Source organism: Lepisma saccharinum, chromosome 11 (assembly GCF_977018435.1).
Source record: "Lepisma saccharinum chromosome 11, izLepSacc3.1, whole genome shotgun sequence".
NCBI lineage: Eukaryota > Metazoa > Arthropoda > Insecta > Zygentoma > Lepismatidae > Lepisma > Lepisma saccharinum.
The window spans coordinates 89265511-89286166 of NC_139239.1; the positions used below are offsets into that span (position 1 = coordinate 89265511).

Here is a 20656-nt window from a genome sequence, read left to right on the forward strand (position 1 = left end):
GGGGACAGAGAACAGGCGATTGCTTTACAAGCCGTTAACATGTGCTGTTCCCGAACAGCGATATCTCATTATATCTAATCATCACGATCTCTTGCACCAACACTGCGTCATAAATGAAACAATAAAGAAAGATTCCGCCGAACTACCGTCCAATTCAAAATTATGGCTACTCGAGTTTGCTCTCGAATTAAAAATTAGCCAGTTAAGTTATTGAATTGTGAGTTAAGCTATAATAACTATTTTTTTTCAATTATGCCTTCAATTTCTTATCCTCGTGAGAACCAAATAAAATGCCGCTTTTTTGGTGTTTTCCAAACTACACTCTCTTTGAGATTCTGTAATTAAAAAAACTTGTGGTCCAATCGTGACGAAATTTAAATACGTAGCTCTACTGGTTAATGTTTTGATTGGAGCTCAAACTCGAGTTTCCATAATGTTTAATCCGACTGTAGACAATCATTCCCTTTCAGGTCAATTGCCCTCAAATAGTACCAACACAGAGAAAACAGGAATGGCATAGTCTCCCCCCTTTCCGTACTTTCAAGCGACCACCCTGGTATCAGCCAAAAACGGCGTCACCCTCTCCCTCCCCTTCCTTGACGTCCCCTAGCCCACAAGCAAGAAAAAAACAGCGTCGGAGATCCAATTGCGTACATGTGCCATTGTTGAGGGTCTCAAACAATTACCAAAATTCTGGTTTGAAAGATTGCATTAATACTTGTTATACAAAGTATAGCTAAATCTAAAGAATAGACTCGATAATATGGAGTCATGGACATCGTAATTCTACCTTCAACATTTTATCATTCCACATCATTGTCTGGATTCATCCACGAAATAGATCGGTGACGTAAAATAACCAAAATAGAAATAGCTATATAGGAAACATTTTAATTGAATAGTTCGCAAATTCTTTCAAAATAATGTGACGTGTAGAAATGTTTATATTACAATCGAAGCAAGCAAGAAATATTTTTTTGCAAAATTGAGGGTAAAACAGGCAATTTTGACCAAATATTTAGTCTAAAATTGCATACTACAGTAAAATGTTGTTAACCGTAAGAGGATGCTGGTAGATCAGAATGTAACCTTGATTTATTGGGGGGAGGCAAATGGTATATCGCCAAATGCCGTGACGATATATCGCTGACACGATATATGTTCTAAAATATCGTGACTATATATTGCCCAACACTAGTAAGAACTAATAACCTGGAAGTAAAATTGAAAGTTTAATTCAAATATAAACGAAAGAAGGCAAGGAGAGGAGATTTAAAATTGTAAACAGATTTAATAAAGGATTCAAAGGTTCCTAGGTAAGCGAAGATATGTGGCCCCCGAGAAAAGTGAGTTTACACTGGATATATAGCAAAGCAAACAGCCCGACTATTTATTAAAGTTCTTGAAAGAAATGGGCCAGAGGAAAAAGGCCATCACTTTGGCTGGTCGCAAATCCGAGTTAACCAATTTTCAGGACCAAACTTGAAACCAAAGCTGAAGAAATGAAAACAGACAGTTTCTGGATCAGCGCTTCTTTCAAATATTCATTGCCGATAATTGCGAAGATGAGGGTGAATGGTAATACGATCAGATTGATGAAGTGACAATCACAAACCTATATGGACGACACAACCCAGGCACCAGACACTCGTTAGTCTGATAAATACAGTTCAGGGTCAGACTCCAAGACACACATTTTGGCGAAGTACAAGATAATTTCGACTATATATTCTTCTTATTCAATTTATTCGGACATAGCATGCAGTTTTTCTTGCATAACAATTGTGTTACTGAATTCTAATTAGATTTCTTTATGTGTAAATATTTAGCGTACTACAAACTGCACGAGAAATTACGCTACTGGTTTTATATATAGCCTCATTAATCAGTTCCTCAGCGAAGGGGGGGGGGGTGCAAAACTGATATAGCAGTCACCGTAATCAAGATGTCTCGGACTCGATTCTCACTGGCGGCACATATAAATAGTATAAATACCGTCACAATAATAGCAAAACCTGTGCTAAGGTGATTATGCATACCCATAAACCATAAGGTAAAATGGTTTCTGTGAAAGGGGGAAATGAACGTATGACAATTAAGGTAACATTGTCCAGATAGGCTACTGAAACACCCCTTAACACTCCCAAATAAATTAGTCTGCGGTTGCATATGTGTGTGAGGGGAAGGGATAGGAGAGCGTATAGTTTTGAATTCTATTACCCACGTGTTTAAGTGACATTTCAGAAGCTGAATATCTTTTCCCCGGCATCATGAAACATGACCTTGAGACTGCGTATCGTATCATTAACTAAATAACGAAGAAAAGGATGGTAATTGGACATTATTGATTGTTTTGGTGTAGTTCACTTTTCTTTTCTGTCACTTTTGACTAATCGCGACTATGAGGATGAGCTCTGCATTTCTCCCTATATTTAAGTCGCAATTAGTCATCATGCACAGTTTTTTTGCTCCACAACTACGTAAGTTTGAATAGAAAAGAATAGTTACAAGGAACACAGACATTTTCTAGTAAAAAAGCATGATCTCGGCGCTTTACAAAAGTAGGAAAAACATTGTTTCTTTGTAATTAACAAATCACCCAACTTTTTAACCTCTACGGCCTCTAGGCCTAACTATAACAAAGCGTATCAAGTTCAACTACAGTTTCTGCCTCGATCAATACTCTCATCACGGGAATTTTAACGTCCTTTCTACAACAATTCTTTTCTCAAAAACCACGATAGTGCAGTTATGCAACGTGCGTGTATAAATTTTAGCCACAGAAGATCCTGCATGTGTAGGGGTTCGAGGAATAAAGAGTGTCTGCCAAATGGCAACCGTTACCGAGAAAGTGGAACGGGATGGATAAAGCAGCGTTTAAACCGAATGTTACCTGCAAACGTTATCAACCTTTTGTTACCAACACGGTTAACAACAGATGTTGTCAAAATGTTGGTAGCCATAACACTACTTTCACTTTACTTTTGTTAATAACTTTTGTTAACATTTTGGCTGCGAGATGCCGACCGTGGAGGACGTTGTACTCTCTGTGGCAGCATGTGTCATTTTGTCGAAACAGATAAGACCGAAGATTCTGGGTGAGACCTTCACTGCGGACAGGAGCTAATTGTAGGGGAAGTGCCCTTTGATCTGTAGCGACTTCTAGTGGATAACAACATTTCTGTTTCCAACACAGGAAATCTGTTGAAAACATGAGATGTTGATAAGAAATTCACAAGCGTTTTTCGAAATATTAACGACATTTGCTGTTAACATGTGTGAGCAACCCCGGTGTAAACGCGGGTTAAGAGCATGGATAAATCCTGGAAAGTTTCGATATAAAGTTTGTTTTCCAACAGTTTTGTTATCCTGAATTGGTATTGAACTACAGCTAGGATCGTAGCAGTTAGTTAACACACTATTCTGTTCATCTTTTGAAACTTTTCAGGTACTACAAATCGACAATAACACTCGAAATAGACGATTACGTTACATTTACATGTAAATGTAATGTAATTGTTTGAGCAATGTTAATTTGTTCGAGCAATAAAATATAAATAAGAATTTAAGAACTAAGAATATGATTTAAATTTATTGATTTTACAGTATATTGATTGATTTGGTGTTTGGTATCCCAACAACTATGTGCCTCCACCTGGTATCGAACCCGTCGAACCTGGGACCCCTAATTTACAAGGCAACGACGCACAATATATTTCTTTCTGTACTGAAAACTTCCGTTTCACTTTACGGAAAGAATATAGCAACTTAGGAAAATATACTGGCTCTAAATTAAGAATCATAACATTGTGTAAGATGACATGAACTTTCGCTTGCTATGCATAAGTAAATATTGAACAGTATTTATTGATTTCATTAAACAAGGGAACAAATGAAAAATTGTAAGCAAAATAATTAGTTGCAAGTCTAGATTCAATGGTGACAGTTGTTGCTTGATATGTTGAAAATCTCGCCGTAACTGCCGACCTGAAGGCACCATGCAGTGCATATCAGCTCCCTCTCTCACACTCTGTGTGGGAGTATGTAAATAGGAGTCCTAAACCAGCCTCAAATATGATGTTAGAGATTTCAGAAACTGGAAAAATTCGATTGAAAATTTAAAGTTCATGGAAAACTTAAACTAATTTTACCTCGGAAAATAACAGTTGTCTCAATAATCAAATCGACTGAGGAGAATGTATTTTAAACTTTTTGGATGTTATTGTTAGTTCATTCAAAATATCTTGCTCATGATAACCTGTACTCAGAAGAAAATTGCTACTACGAATGAAAATTTCAAGAACGTTTAAAAGACAGAAGGTAAAATTTTCCAAAATATTGAATTCAATGATTGTCTCTTCATTCCGTTTCCAGTCTCATAACTCTTATTTTGATCAAATATTGCTTATTTGATATATTAAAAATGTTTATGTGCAGATCTACCTGCTAATTTTATAGATCAGCGTTTAAAATGTTTTACATTATTAATGACTAGGCTATATATCTTGCAATTTCTTACGCAACTCACACTGTTTCACATGCAAAATTATTTTTTACTTTCAACCTCTCTAGTGTATTCCAATTTAATAATTTGATTCCACCCCCAAATAATTTGAAGCTTCAGAAAGCAGTTATAATTCCTAATATTTTTGCCTTACGAATTTGAAAAAAGTGGTACAGCAGCATGCCTGTGGTTTCATTTGAGGTGGGGGGCTAAACCTAGAGTCTATTGAACGTAGAGGCAACTTTAGTAAATAAGGCACAAACGGGTTTTCCTCCCTCCTTATGTATGTGTTTGTATGTGTTACCCCAGAAAACCAGAGTAGACGTAGAGTGAGGTACCGACAGATTTTTTCTTAGTGTTTAGAACTAAGTTACAATATTTAGAACTAAATTATAATATTTAGAACTAAATCAACCTTTTTATTTGCGTATTTTATTCATTATTCATAAATTAATATTCATATATTTATAAGACACAAATTATTCATAAACCAAAAGAGTTGATATAGTTTCAGATATTACAAATTAGTTCTAAATATTATAATTTAGTTCTGAATTTTGTAACTTTCTTCTAAACACTAAAAATGAAACTGCCGGTATTTCATTCTCATTCTACCTCTACAAACCAGGTAGTACATAACAGCGGTGTTGAGAAGCACTGGCCTGGAGAAAAGATTAAAAAATTGCTTCAATGTAAGAGAGGTGGTCAGAATTGCAACAGCGTGTTTGTGTTTACATTCTTTAATTTACATATGTTTTCAGCCACTATTGGCGACGACAAAGGTGAATTATGAGTTACAGTTACAAAGGTACACTCATGCCCAGGCCAGAACTTGAACATACTTGATTGATTTATTTAAATTATGGACACGTCAGCACATTGGCCATTGCATTTAGCACTCACTTGGGTTTCCAACCGAGTTCTCACTGCTTTATTTGAAAATGTTGATTTTTCTCAAAATTTCGGAGTGGTTCTAGTCCCTTCAAGCCTCCCCCTCTTCTGCCTACGCCAGTGATTACAATCGAGTCGTTCTCACGTTCAGAAGACACAACGGCGCTTATGGAGAAACCGCACAGTGTTGCCAATACAGCGCTAGCTCATGTCGCCGGGAAATGATGACCTTCCTTCACAATGAAGGTATTACATATTTTGTATATATAATGATAATTATATGTAATTATTAATATTAATATTATAATGTGAACGTTACAGTTATCCTTTTTACTATGATCCATTGCGATCACTACACACGCGAGTGTAATGCACGAATATGACACTTCAGAAATCACTTAAAAAAGTAAAAATCACTGAGCGATCACACAACTGAAAACATTTTTTCGAGAGAGAGAAAAAGTCTAAACATACCAAAGCAGATCTCTCACTCAAGTAAGGGGAACCTGGCACATGGGTTAGATTAAGTTGCAACCCAAACAAACAAATGAGTTATGGCCTACGTGAACTGATAAGACGTGAATGACTCAAGCAAGGTATGTCATATTTCTATCTTGAAGCCCCATATTTTGTCACGTGTTGGAAAGCCTTTCAAAGGTTAATATGGTGTCTATGAATTTATGTGTACTTTGGAAACTGAAAGGTGATCTTCATTTCAGTATTAATGTCGACAGTAATGTAAACAAAAACAACGTGTATTTGCGACAGCACTAATGTTGCTCACAACAGCAGCATTGGAAATAATTGTCAATTATTAAATTTAAGTAATTTCAATTCTATTATAACAAACTGCATGAAGTTCATATTTTTACTGAATGGAAATAAAATAACAACTCGAAAACTTGGTGGTGATAGCCGGAATGCTGCGGTGAGTCGGCTCAAGATGGCCAGACAACGTCTCCTTACTTCGCGCGCGAAACTCCAAATGCATGGAAGTAATATTTCTGGGAACCTTTGAGTGGTTATAAAAAATAATTTCATTATTTTCTCCACAACTTTGTCGCTGGAAGTTTTTACTTGGAATTACAGAACAAGAAATGGCCAGCGACGACATTTTCTACTGCACGAATATAAAAAATCTCCACATACTTTATTTGAATATTTTTAATGCAAATATGCTTTAAAGTATTGATAAATTCTGAGTACCACCGTCACCTATGACAATTAAAAAACAGTGTCAATTTTTTTAATAATGAATGCTTCCATTTTACGGCATGTTTCAACGATAGGAATGAAAACAATGTAAAAATTATGTTTTCACAGAAAATTTGCGTTTATAATTTATTTAAAATTATGTAAGCAAGTTACCAGTTTTTTGTGTTCACCATCGTATTCTCTACAAAATTTCCTGAAAAACTGCAGGAACCGATTTTACTTAAGCTAAATTTGTAAATCCAGAAATTTCACAACAGCGCGCTCGTATTTCTCATAAGAAAAGCATTGCCCATAAGAGCCCATTGTGTCTTCTGAACGTGAAAACGACTGTCAACACAAAGCAGAGGATTATGCTGCCTGTGTGTCTGGGCTCCAGAGCCTCTTAATTCTGCAGAATGCGGCCCAGGCCTTTGGCACGTGGAATTTCTACCCTTCACGAAAGTCACACCTTACACCAGGCACAGGGAATCGAACCCGGATCCCTCGCTACGTAGGTTACCAGTATACCACTCAACACGCTCGACCACCGAGATATCTACCTGTACATATGACCCAATAAAAAGCACAGAAGAATGCTGCACGCTAGGTTGATGGAAATCAGATAGCCTAATTATTAAAGAATACTTTTCACTGCAAGGTGGAAGTTTAACGACTAACTGATAGAAATCATACTATACAAAAAATATTTTAGTTTGTTTATTTTTTACTTCAGAAGATGTATACTTCCTTAAATATTCCCTCAAAATATTCTAAAGTTCATGAAATACTGTTGTTTTGTTAAACAAACTTTACTTCTTTCCCACCTGTGTATCTCAGATGACGTCATACGCCAGAAGGGCGAGTTTTCAGGACCGCGTTGCATTCACCTTGCGGTCTTTCCACCATGGGAGAGCGCCAGCTCTAACCCCTATACATTTGTTCGTTCGTGGATTTCCCCTATAACACGTGTCCCTTGCAATTGTTGATATTGCATGATGTACGAAACACTCCGTGGTGATGTGGTTATCACAGCTCGCTACGGCGCCAGGTGTCTCGGGTTTAAATCCTGGTCTAGACATTGGTGTCATTTGTTATTTCTTATCATCCTCATCTTCGCGATTAGCCAAAGGTGGCAGAAAAGGGAATTAAAATAAACCAAATCAATCAATCAATTGTGGAGATATTTTAGAATGAATAATCTTGAATTTCAGTCTGCCCATTATTTGTTTTGGTCAGTTTATAAATACTGTGAATCCTTCTTACAACATCGCAAGTATCATTAATGTTTTGAATTTTGCTCAAGCAAGACTCCCAAGTTGTTGTATTTAAGTCGTCTCTCTTAACGAGGAACGCTAGTGGCAACCCTGCCACGCGCCCCTGCTAGTTATGTCAGAGCAAGCGTTTGCTGTGTTGGGTTGCATACGTACAGGATAAGCGCTTTCGAGGTAAACTTTATAGGGAAAAGTTACTTGTTTTTATGATATCTACCAGCTCCCAAGTGTTGTTGAAAGAGTTTTGCGACACCCTGTATAGTAAACGTTCATGCAACTTCCCACTCTTTAAAATTATGCACTTTTTGCTGATGGCCCGCCATCATAAATTAGTAGGTAGGAAAAGAAACGGATGACACGCTCACTCAACAAGAGGCCTTGCATCAGTGGTGCTTTCAAATCTGGGCCGATTAACAATTACAAATGTCGGAACGAGTTTACGCCATAGATTGAGCTGATGCACTCGTATCCGGGAGCTTATTATTGAAAGTCAACACCTAGCTCACGAGTGAGTTTTCTCGTTCGGTAGCCAAGTCGGTCGCCAGCCGAAAAGCGAATTATTGAAACTAAACGAGTTGAGCAGCTAACGGATTCGGGGTCTCGAGTTGCATGCGAGTGAAATGTTGGCTGGCAAGAGAGGCTACTGTACCATCAGCCAATGGCGTTGCGACTTTTTCCATCTCGGTCATGAACAGCTGATCGCGGACAATTTTTGTTTCGTCTGCAATGAAATACAAAATGAGATGTATCAATACTCTTTTTCACGTATGATCTTAATGCACGGATGTGTTAAGTGTAAAATGTGGGTGACATCGCATACAATTAATGACCGTGCTGTGCCATCTGGAAATAGCAGTAAAACTCTTCCACGGTTGACAAAGATATGAAGAATAAGTGAAGTTCTGTTGCTGCGTAAAGGCAAGTATCCATTCTATTTTTAATATAAAAATAATTAGGTAACAATAATTATTGTATTTGTTGAATGGAAATCACAGTTATGAGTTTATTAAAACCGTATGCACCATTCATAAGCAAGGATGTCTTCGATCTAATCTAATTTAAATTGTTGCGAACATGCGAAATTGTGCGAAGACGCACAATCTAATAAAACGGTGCTTAGTGGTGAAAAAGTTTAGTTTGGTACACCAAAGTTAATCAGGTCTGGATGTTGTGTTACTCACAGACCTCATTTCTATTATTGCTCGACACCAAAATACTCCAAGCAGAAAGTAACCACAAAAAAATACAACTTGTGCTTATGTGTGTCTGTATTTTGCTTCTTTTCTATTTTCTTCATTTTTAGCCTAATTTTGTTATTCTACTGTGAAAGCTTGTATTACGTACTTTGAATCTCCACCTGTATTTAAGAATGATTTTCATTATTGTTACTGTGTTTTTCCAATTTTCCAATTCTATTGTTATAATGATACACATTATTTTCTACTTGAATCGAATTCCGTACATCACTATAAGCACATGTTGAACATGTTTCATTATTATTTAACTCGTTTTTATGTGCAGATCGATTTTTCAACATGTTTCTGTAGGCTTACATCAGTAGGTTAGGGTTGGTGCCCTTAGCGTTATAATTATACTCCTATGTGCATACAGATACAGTATTACTAATTTTACATTTTAAGTGGGTTTGGATACTTTAACATTTCCACATGTTCCTTGATGTGCTACACAAATATAGAACATTTTTCATACATCAGTGATTTGTGGCAGAGTAGCCTGCACAAGCTACTTTTCACAACAATTCCTCATGAATTAATGCATTCTTCATATTTAAAATGTACAAATTAGTTTGTCGGTAAGAGTTTAGTATATCGGAGACACATTTAAATCGAATATTTTGTTTTGGAAGGGTTCATACTTGCCAATTGTGTATTGCGGAACATAGTTCAAGGTGCCATTATGCTTTTTACACGAAAAGAAAAAAAAAAATTCACATACAGAGTACTTCTTTTGATTCATTTCTTCGCTTTCGTAACACACAATATGGCGGGCTGAGGTTGACTACCGTAGTGGGTATACAGTGTTTCCAACCTTCTTCACCAAAAATACCTACTGTCATGTTTGTCACTTGTGCAAATTGTACATTATGCACGGGTAGCTGACGGATAGCCCCATGAACTATTTCCTATAAGGTTAGGTTTGGTTAGGTTAGGCAAGCATATTTAAAAAAAAGGGATTGGAAACACTGACAGGGGCTTACATTATCAAACGTACGCAGCATCCGGTTGTCATAGGGCAAGCAAATGAAAGCAATGGCAACTGTGCGTCGGTGAGATATTTCTCTTAAAAAATACATGATTTCTTGCTCAAATATATTCCACGATGGAAGAAAATACCTTGACGAACATTGTAAACCTTGGAAAAACTCATTTCCATAAGTAGTTTCTTCTGTAAAATTGAAGAAATGTGTCTCCGATATACTAAACTGTTACCAGTTTCTCTAAATTTACTTTCAGTATTCTAAATGTATTTCTTATCTTTCTGTACAACTTGCAAATTTCATTACACAATCTGATTCATTACTATGTTGGCTAGTGTATTACTTCAGATAGTTATGTATATATTTTTCATTCTAAATCGTTTCATTTTTCTTTCAGCGTTTCAGATTAAGCATTCCCAGAACTCCAATTGAAAGAGGATGGGGAAGTAACATATGGCTTGTGTTTGTGTATGGCTGGTATTGGAGAGGTCTCATCTTGCTGCAATCATCTTCATGCTTGAACCTGGTGTACAATAAAGGGATAATTTATCATGCATTGAAAAAGATAATGCATGGCTGCTTCCTCATATGTAAACACTACTAACCATTTCAATAAGTATCATGGACTTCGTTGCTTCCGTGCAGAAGAAAAGAAGGTTGGACATGACAAGTGATACCGAAATCACCGATGAAATATCAGTCTCTTGTAAACATTCCGAAACCTACAAAAGACTAGTGAGATGTATTTCTTCAAAAAAATTTTATTCAATTTAGGCACCCGGCCAAAATTTAGTGATCAAAAGTGCTGTAATATGCCAGGTTGCACTCAAACTACCTGTATTTGTGCTCAGAGTTGGAAAATAAATGTAGTTATATTTTGTGGTCAAGCAGGAAGTTCAAAGTGATTTCAGTACAAATCAGGGATGAACACTGTATCAAACAACTGGTAGTTTCACCATCTGTTTCGCTATTTTTTTAAGCTACTGAGACCAAGTTCTTCCTTTCTCCTAAAGTTTGTAACTAAGGTATAACCTATGAGAGAGTATGAACACAGTCAAAGGTCTTACTACTAATGTCTACATGTCTGTTATTCCTAAACAAAAATTGTCCTTGCATGGGCGCAATACTAGATGGAATGGTTAATAGTATTTGCTGATGCTGTGGGAAGGGAGTATATGGAATAAAGTGCCCATAGTTTGAGAAACTTTACTGTTAATGAGATTTGCTCTGTGAAATCATCTTGCTGAACTAAAGACAATGATCTCATGTAGTTGAAACTAGACTATCCCTATTACTTTCAGGTACAAACACAAATTTACGGAGAAGAAAATGTTCATATGTAGGATTCTGGGGGATGTTGAAATGTGTACTGTACTAAAAGACCAGGCATTCCAAATCAAACATGCATAGATATTGTCTTGTCACTACCATTAATAAGTATAGTGCTCGTTTTCGTTATATATGTGATTGATTGGTTTGGTTTATATTACTTCGCTTTTCTGTCACTTTTGGCTAATTGCAAAGGTGAGGATGAATGGTAATGAGATTAAATTGATGAAGGGACTTTCAAAAAAGAGCACAAATACCTTGACTGGGATTCAAACCCGACAACCCTAGCATTGTAGCTTGCTGTGCTAACCACTCCGCCACTGAGACTGGCTGTTATACATGTGAGTTTACATAGTTTTCGGTAATGTAGAAAATTAGAGCATCTACTTAATACAGCATGTGCTCCAGTTTTGTTCTGGGATTTCAAGTGGAATGATGTGAATTTATTCAGTTGCTTTGTTTATCAGAAGAATGTTCTTGAGCTGTTAACATGTTCACTTTAGCTGATGATGTTTTAAAAATGAAAACTGGTTTTAAAATTAAGTTTGTTGCTGCAACCATTCAATCAAATTTTCAACAGTGCTATTGATACATAAGGTTTTTTATGTGACCATCACATTCATTGAAACAAAATAAAATAAATACAATTGATACCTGTCTACCCACAAAAATAAACTAAAGTGCAGAAACGTGCATAACTAAAACAGTAAATTTTTTTAAAAAAAATTCTTTTCTACTTAGTTTATTACGTACAATAAAAATGTTTGCTAAAGTAGAAATTTTGTTTGGGTATTTTCATCCCTCATTTAAAGTATGTTTGGTACCCTTAACCCTCTGTACTGTGAAATGTTTTGCTGTGAACATTTTCAGTTGTTTTTAGCTCTCTGAAACATGTTTTTATGAAGTACATTTGATACCTTAACGTGTTACTTTACTGTGAAGGAGCACAGCCCAAAGACTTCCCGGCAGTGAATATAGCACCCAACAAGACATTCCACAACTATGTTGGGGGCCTTAGGTTTGGAGCTTATAGAAAGTTCCATGTTTTTTATTATTTTAGTGTGCATACAAGCATTTTTTACTAATAAAAAGCAGCAAAAGTATTCGGAGATGGCAGGTTTCTACTTGTGCTAGCCATAATTTGGGTTCAAGTATCTGTTATTTGTGTTTTCTGCATGCAATAATCAATTATATATTTCGTAAAGCATCAAAATTGGTTGATTAAAAAGGAAAACATTAACTCTCGAAGGGGTACAATGGTTAAAAGTACATTTCTTCTTATTTTCTGGTGACAGTGGTTTCTGTAACAAAGCTACCTTCATTCATTTGTTGGAACTTGAAAGGACAAATTATGTGGACTGTTCCTTTCAATTATAAGAAATGTTTCTATTTGTGCTTGAAAGTGTTCTCAATTTCTTTTCAAACATACAATAATTCACAAGCAAAATATATTTCAAAGCTTCCTGCAACCCTTTGGCTGACATCCTATGGGTGCAGATGAAAATCTGCTTGGATGTCTTTGTGCTGCTGGCATGAGAAGCGAGACATTCGTGAATTGCTTTTCTGAAAGATCTCTGGTGGTGATTGTTGTGTGCATCAAAAGGAAGGAAATGTACTTTACAATTAAGGTGCTGACATTTATCATAGATGAGGTTGACATACATGGTGAACCTTTCTTTCGGTAGCTCTGATAGAGTCCTGGTCGTGCCTGTTTTTTTTTTGCTTAAAATTTTACTTGGTGAACCATCGTCTATGTGAAATGAAATTTCATCCTAACTTGGCTAGCAAAAGTTAATTCTGTCACCATTTCCCTCCCCCTGATACTTTATCAGTTAGCGTTGTTTACACAGCCATCCTTCAGTCTTAATGGTTGTGGAAAGCACCATAGAAGCTAAAGGGCTCTTATTTGGTTGTGAACAACTAAAGGTAACATTCATTTGGTCTACTGAGAGGAAATGAAGGTTCTTGAGTATATGTACTTGAAATTTAATTGCATGAGGTGAATTGGTCACACAATGAATGCTGTATTCAGCAAAAACCCAATGCCACAGAAACAGCACAACAATCACCCATGTTGATATCCCAAGAAAACCAATTATCACCCATGTTGTTTTATGTTATACATTTTACCTCAAACAGGAAGTTCCATGGTTCTGAAAACTTTTCCATCTGTTCATAAAATGTGCCACTACTATATTCTGGAAAATAATTTTTCTTGTATGTACGCATTGCTTGCATTGTAGAATTATTTCTCTTGTAGTCTACAGTCATTACAAGCATATAAACACAGTTTTTCATTGTGACGTTTCAGCAGATCATATGCTCCCTTAATCAGACTGTTATTTTTAGTTTTATTTACATTTATTCAAAAATAAATGTCTGATGAAGGGAGCATTCGTGTAACCGGTTCAGTTATTGCAGGATTCACCAAATCAAAACTGACAAGCAATTAAGCTAAACCTGCTGTACCTTTTTTTCATTGTAGGCAGCACTTTGGTCAATATTTTAACAAGCACTACAGCAGAGCCGCTCTTGGTCACACACAACTAAACCTTGACATTGACTGCCATGCTGGGGGCATATTTAAATATATTTTACAGAAAAAAATAACTTACATTAGTGTGCAGAAGATACCAATCACACTGCCAACCTCAACTTTCATTAGAGCAGTTATACTCTCAAGTAAAATTAGATATTTTACCAATCCAATATTTCTCTAAATAGTCTGTAATCTATTGCAATTATATTAATTTTGTGAACCTATATAAATTAAGCCCTCCTCTGTGCCCGTGCCTTCTAAGGCACCTTGCTTTGGATGGCAGCTGCGGGATGGTATGGGTTCGATCCCAAGTTCAGTCTCCAGGAATTTTCGGCCGGTGGCAATCCACCATCATGAGGAAATTGGGGAGCTCCGAATGAGTAAGCGTAATCCGGTCACGAAGCCCTACTACAACGGTTGGGGATACGTCAGACCCCCCGACTATTCCAATCCTGGTTGAAGATCTCCACACTTAGTGGTGATGAAGGAAAGCATAGGAGGGAGGCCGGTAGGTAAGCCAAGGCCCTTCATGGGCTGTTACGCACAGGATTATTATTTTTATATAAATTAATATATCCTACTTTTCTATAATAGTACTTTATTTGTATCCAAAAATATTTCATATGGAGAGACAGACACACACTTTCCAGAGAAAAAAAAATACAATTATTAGAAATATTTATGCATATGGGTTGATCTGTGAATAACTAAACTGCACCATACACAATAGTATATTTAGAGAATAGATTAGTTTGAATTCATTGCATGGGTTTAGCAATTCCACTGTTGTCAAAACAACATTTGTAGCTATTCATTGACAAACAAAAAATTGTTAAAGCACAACACACTTGAAAAATTTTGTTTGTGTTACATCACCTGGTTTAGCACTGACAAATTGGGCAGGTATTGTTGATATCAGGATACTATATTTTCTGTAATCAAACAAACATATCCAATCACCTGCTCGACTTGTTTTCTGAAATTTGCCAGTTTCCTAGTGTATTGCAGATGAAACTTGTATATACACGACATTTGACCACTTGTCTACTATTCAGGATGCTGAACAACTCCCATGTACACTCAACACAGGGAAACCGCCATTAAAATAGTTAACTTGCTGGGACCACTATAAAACTGCACTCTCTCTTCACTCTCATTGAAAGTCTTCAGTAAAATTTGCTTTTTGACACTTGAAATACTTCGCAAGTTCCTGTAATCTGACATCACAGTGTGAATATGTTCCAGGGTCATGTCTGTCTGCCATGCAGTATATTCAAATCCTAAAAAATAAAAGAGTATAAATAGTACATGTATCACAAAGAGAAAAATGGAAAAAAAAAATATATATATGGTTGGGGTGGACCAATGTGATATGCTCACGTTGGCTGCTACTAATGCTTAACCCTTAGGGCTGTCCCATTCGTAACAAACTGTGATTATAAAAATATATATCGTACACATAAATGGAAAAAAGTTTAATCTGCAATTTCAATATGATGAAAATAACAACTTAGTTTGTTACATTTATTGTTACTTTTCCCTACAAAATTCATACATGCTTTTTATAGTTTGGATTTCATACATTTATAACGGATATTAGAAACTATTACTAGTATATGTAGAAATACTGTGTGTCTGAAAACACTCCCGTTAATGGTTGCATGGATCCCTATTGTGCTCCACTGAAATGTGAGCTTTATAACAAGTCAACAATGGATATATTTCAAATAATGGATGAACAGACTTTCTGCACTCTTCCACGAAGGCACAGTGGGATCCATGAGTATTACCGTGTAAATTGTCCATCGCCATGTTCGTTCACTTTCTTTGACCCAATGAGAGCTTCAAGAATTAAAAGAAAAGTCAAAACAAGCTGTTGACAACTTCTGCACCAGCATACATGAACATTCATCGCTTAAAAACACTTAGGATGTAAGAGAAAAATTAATTAAAATAGTCATGGACAATTTTCACGGTAATACTCATGGATCCCACTGTACACTGGGAGTCAAAGTGATTAGTGTTGCCAAACTACAGAAGCATGTGAAAATAAACAAGTGGATCACTACCGTAATCCCCACAACCATGTTAAAAAATTGATTTTTTCAAACATTTACTGGAATCATTTATGGCATAAGTGTGTCATTATGTACTAGAACAAGAACTGTGGCCTTCTAAATCCATGAAACTTGACATTATAAAATATATATTAACTGTGGTTACATGCGCAGTAAATACAAATTGGATGATATTGTTAAGGCAAGGGGAATTTATGTGTGCATCAAGTTCATATGAACATAAAATCTTAAGATTGAATATAACTTAAGGACCTCAAAAGGGAAGTTACTTCCACAGAGCCATTTTCTAAATACTTTCTAAAATAATGTCATGCATTTCATCTCCGATATTGTAAATCAGCAAGAAATTTGTTATTTAGAAGCAGATTTTTTTTGTGAGTATTGTCAGTTATAAACACAGCAAATCTCAATCAGTGGTTATTCACTAACTTGTTATGTAGCTACATTAACCATCCAACTTTCATGTTAGTTCTAGTGTTGCCCACGAGACGAGACTTTGGCCTGTCTCGTCTCAGAAATATTCATTTGTCTCGGGACACATGATCAATCTCGTCTCGTCTCGAATTTTTAAAAGCCTGTCCCGTCTTGTCCCGCGGGCAACACTAGTTAGTTCAATCTCATAGTCATAGAAGAGAGGATTCTCAGTATCTTCCAGTCAACCATGTTCTTAACTGCTTACAATAAGTTCAGACATTGACGTTACCTTATCTCTTGTTTATTTTGTTTCAGTTTTTAAAGTCTAGTGAATACTGGTGTCATGATTTATGTAATACATTCAATTGTAACTGCTAGAGGTCTTTAGTTTGAGATTGAGTTTTGTTTTAAGTCCACTTTTATGCACAGATCGACTAATTGGGACTGGACCTACAGTTTAAAGTGGAATCTGGAACACTATATGCCTCCAACCAGGTATCGAGCCCGGGATGCTTTCATTACAAGGTGACTGCATTACCGGTATGCCATCGGGGAGGCTGCTATGGGTTTTAGTGATGATGACATGGAAGGTTTTGTTAATACAAGGTATATGTGTCAGACACAGAGGAAAAGTTGACGTTCCAATGTTTTGTTTGCTACATATTTTTAAAAATGCAGATTATATTAGTACTTACATTACTGATGTGTATATATTAATTTTTAATTTTGTTGGCCTCTGAATTGTCAGTATTGGACCAATGGTTATAAATTAGTGGAACACCTCTAAATGTAAATTTTACCACATATCAATGAAAAATAGAATGTCTACATTCGCTGACATGTGTGGTAAATAAGTTTTTCCTACATTTCTTTTGCAAAAATAACATTTCTTAAATTTTGGAAATCATGAATAAATGTGTTAAAAAAGACACTCACCCTCTCCACTGTATTCTGCCCTTCTTGGGAGAAAGTCTTGCTTGATGCAATTCCTGACTCTGGCCTGGGAAATGGAAATTCTGCAATCTCTTGCCACTGCCAACTAGTAGCTGCCTGTTGCAAAAAAAGCAAATATAAACATCACTAAACATGCTAAAAATGTTCGAATTTAGTTCTACATTATCAGTACTCAGTAGTAAGTGTGTATACATTTGCATTTTATATCCATTCCATTATTTCAAAATTTATCTGTACATTTTGTAACTCTGATCAACACAAAACGTGTTCTTGTAGTTAAACATAATTCAGGTTAGCGGCTAGTGTTCTATTTCTCAATTATGACCTTTAAAGTGCTTCTGTATTTTCAATTTAATTTTTGTTGCGCCGATTTTCTATCATATGGATCAATCGCGACAATAACTGCGAACTTATGACATATATATATGATGAGACAATCATATATTAACGCCTTACCCCATGAGCATTAAAGTGCTTTTATATTATTTTGTTCACAAGAAAAGGGCAAAGGTAATATTTTCCGTGTCATGCACCGTGTCATGAAGGCAACTTAGAAGAACATTGGAAAAACCTATGGTATTTTTTTAAATATATTTTTATTTACACCTTGTACTACTGCAATACAATATACATTGACAAATATGTCTTCAACAAAGTCAAGCATGCGTACGCGGAAACCAATATTTCCTTAAGAAATCGAAAAAAAATGCATTGACTAACAACGGCATATTTACATCGCTGATTACTGTTATTTTAATGTGCAAGTTTATAATAATAATTATACAAATCGTAACATACTCACCCTAAGATGGCCCGGAATGTAAGTATTCTCTTGCATCTCACATTATCCTTGTCTCAAGTACCAAAAGCAAACATAAATATACATCCATCTTCGACAATTATGGCAAACGACTCGACCGAACGACTGATCTCGGTTGGGTATGAGCTGCCGAGTGCTAGCGAACGGAACGACTCGAGAGCCAGCGAACGAGTGAGTTTCAATAATACGGTATATTCGATGTCGTTTGTCTTGCAACCGACTTCAGCCACCAACTCGTCAGCTAGCTACCGTAACGAGTTTCAATAATAAGCTCCCAGGACTGAGATTTTCTGTCTTCTACAGATGACTGCAGGCATAGCAGCTTCGTCGACGGGCAATATTTTCCAAATAACTGCCTTAAATCAAGAAATGTTCCAAAATAGTGGGACATTAAGTGAGATATAATATGTGGCCCCTTACAACTACATCCATGCAACGCTGTAATGCACTTTACTTTACCCTTGCATGTTTCACATTCATATTATTTATTAGTATTTTTTGTGTTAAGAACTCTACACCTTTCCAACGACATTAAAGTCTAAAGTCTTAAAATACCACCATAAAATAGAGATTGTTCATTTTGTGCTCGTAGGCTTCTTTTGTTGCACTAAGTCGCTGTGTATTAGTAGCGACGTGTTTTGTGCTGCCATTGGTTGGAAATGTTCCGTGTATACGTCGAACCAAACTGTTTCTTTCAAGGTTAGTTGGTAAAACTACACACAATAATAAAACTAGACCGTATGATCGCAATAATCGAGACAGTTAGCTTCTTGTGCTTTTGTAGTCAGGTCAGTTCGTTCTGCCAAGACGACACCATATACTTTTTATAAGTAGTGAATTGAAAACATTTATTGTGACTAAGAAATGTCTCCCTCTGTTGCTAATATCGGACTCTTGAGATAACAGTGCAGAATAATGGTTTGTTCGCCTCTACCTCAGGTTGGTGAAGCCACTTGTTTTATTGCGACATGTTATGAGAGTTTCTTAGTCGACATACCAACAAAATGTGACGCAACATCAGTTTAGGGTTGTACAGTCACGGACACTTCTGGGTAGTAATGATTCCATTGAAAGTCAATAGTGTTGCTACAACACAGAAGTGACCGTGACTACAATATGATTATTTACCATAATATACTTCTCCAAACTCGGCCTCGAGAACATTGGTTCATTTCTTTTTCTTAATCGTGTTTTTTTTATCCTTCGTTTGAGACTGGGTAACGACATGAAGACATACGATATTTAAACTTCTTGACTGTATGCTTGCTTTTGGTGCAAGTGGAACTCGTTTGTTTGAGTTGGTGTTTTAAGTCCGCTTTATGGACAGTAAGGCTAATCGTGACTGGACCTACAGTTTAAAGTGGAATCCAAACCACGAAATGCCTCCACCGAGTATCGAACTCGGCACCCCTTGATTACAAGGCGACGAAGCAACCACTACGCCATTTTTTAAGGAATACCCCTAACCGGAAGTATCCCCCGTTTTTCACTATATTATCAAGATTTTCATTTCTCGGTTATTCTCAATTTTCAGTTTTTCTCATTTGGACAAACACAAATACCCGTGCCTTACCCGGGACTCGAACCCGGAACCCCTGGCGTCGTAGCGCGCCGTGCTAACCAGTCCGCCACGGAGGTCGACATGGCCATCAGGGAGGCCTTAGGTGGAACTCGTACCCCTCCTACTTGACTGCGAGAAGAACTACCGAAGTAAGAAAGAATCGGGCGTCCGGTAAAAAAGGCGCGAAAACGAAATGCTTGTGGCCTAGGTGATAGGACGCAAAGATACACCATGAAACTTCATGGGTGACGTGGAAGTAGAGGTCAGGTGATCAACAGTTACTGTGATTGGGTGGTTGCAAGGAACGAGATTTATAAAACGTTTTATTGTTCGCTCCATTCGCGAAACAAACATTTCTGTACGCTTCACATCAAGTTTATACGTCAATCATTCATTACGAGTATTACAATTATGCCCTATCTCAGGGGATCCCAAACTTCGTAGTTTTAAAATTTTTCCGCGGCGCCCAAGTCAGAATGTAGGCATAGGCCTATCTAAAACTTGCAACGCTAAGTTAGTGTTGTTAGGTTGCTTGCCTTAAGTTAAAAAATAAGCACATATTTCAAATTCAGAAACATTGTTTATGTAAAAAGGACCAAATAAGCAAATGTTTGAAACAATCATATCTAAAACCGTCTGTAGACTAACAAGTAAGTGGCATTTCAGTGAAAATATCGCACCCCGTGGCGCCGCGGATCACACTTTGGGAACCACTGTCCTATTCAATTTTGAATCAGTTTGTGAAGAAAGGTTTAATTAAAATGTCGATTAAGACTCACACCATTATAAACTTGGATAGTTTTACTGTACTGGACTTCTGGTAAATTAACACTTAATTCATTTTACAAAGAAATGAAATAAGTGACTTTTTCCTTTGCTCGTT

General features: G+C 36.6%; 1 long non-coding RNA gene across 1 annotated transcript; it reads right to left on the minus strand.

Moving 5' to 3' along the window:
- Positions 1–15144: 15144 nt before the first annotated feature.
- On the minus strand, positions 15145–18318 carry LOC145995345 (uncharacterized). Its single transcript, XR_014442440.1, has 3 exons — positions 18195–18318; positions 17375–17488; positions 15145–15226 (listed from the first exon to the last, which is right to left on the minus strand). It is a non-coding gene; the product is annotated as an uncharacterized LOC145995345 (long non-coding RNA).
- Between the last annotated feature and the right edge of the window lie 2338 nt (positions 18319–20656).